We start from the raw sequence: 1479 nt of genomic DNA on the forward strand, positions 1-1479 counted from the left end.
CAATCTCAGAAAAAGTGTCAAATATTGGCAATTTCTGATTTTGTCGAATGTTGGCTTGCCAAATATTGGTAGCAAATCAATTATGCTTTATAGGCTCGAGATACTTTATCAGATTTTTATTTCTCAACAAAATAGACGCGCACACTCACAGGTGCATAATATGTTTGCCTCTACTTTATATAAAAGTTGGGGCAGTTTTCCCATTAACAAAATACATACATACACCATCGCTATGAACGCACACATATATAACTTACTTTTATGAGCACCTTTGAAAGATGAGTCGGCAGAGCTTGAGATTCAGACACCTTGCTATCAATGGGAACATCGTCTCCTTTATGAGACACAAAAACATGAAACATGGGGTTATGGGACAAGATTACATGAATTTCGCCTCCCACTAAATTTTACATGAGCACCATTTGGATCTACAAGATGGACAAGGTTGGAATAGAGGAACAAAATGGAAGCTTGTCATTGTTTTAAATATCGGGCTATGCCCAATAGCGGCGGTCCTTCTATTTCACCTTTTTTCCGGACAATCTCATTCCTTCTAAATAAATCATTTCTTAACACAGTACAGACGCAAGCGATCATATACACGCGTATACACTCACCCCTATGAACGCGCGCGCACACACACACACCCTACCCCTATGAGCACCTCCGAAAGACTGAGCCGGCATATCATCTTGAAATTTACAAAGTCACCGTAGGCACCTCGTCGTCGACGGGAACGTCTCCTCTCACTGAATGCGCATCGCTGGAAATCATGAAATGAATCCAGGAATAAATGCAAGCGCCAGGACTTGAACCCTGGTGGGCTGGGGATACCACAGTCCCTCTAACCATCCAACCACAGATTGATTCGCTAAATAAGCCAATTTTGACACGTTAGGATCTTGGTTTTGCATAGTTAGTACTGCCACACCAGTCTTCCACCCCCCTCTCTCTCTATATATGAATTAAAAAAACAAGGCAAAAGATTGCTATTTTCATAATTAAGGAGAGTATTGAACAGAGACCCGTCAAGCATCATTTCTTTTCTCCCTCCTCGTAGTTAAAACTAAGACATCAGCTTTCGATCAACCATGCGTCATTTTGAGGGGAAATTTAAATTATATTGACCAATGAATTATTCTCGTTTTAGTGAAATTTTGTCATTTGTTTCTGTGTAGTTAGATTTTGAAAATAAAATCTAAACTTGGAACTAAAACGACAAGCTTCTCTCAATTGTTCGCTAGTAGAAAACTGGGCTTTCGTTCGGGACAGATAAGTCCATTAGTCCCGGTTCAGTCATGAACTGGGACTAATGTGAGCATTGGTCCCGGTTCATGCGGCAAAGGCATTAGTCCCGGTTCAAATGGGACCTTTAGTCCCGGTTGGTGCCACGAACCGGGACTAAAGGGTGCGATGCCCATTAGTACCGGTTCGTGGCACGAACCGGTACTAAAGGTTAGACCTTTAGTACCGGTTCGT

The sequence above is a fragment of the Triticum aestivum genome, unplaced genomic scaffold (genome assembly GCF_018294505.1).
Source record: "Triticum aestivum cultivar Chinese Spring unplaced genomic scaffold, IWGSC CS RefSeq v2.1 scaffold9733, whole genome shotgun sequence".
Lineage (NCBI taxonomy): Eukaryota > Viridiplantae > Streptophyta > Magnoliopsida > Poales > Poaceae > Triticum > Triticum aestivum.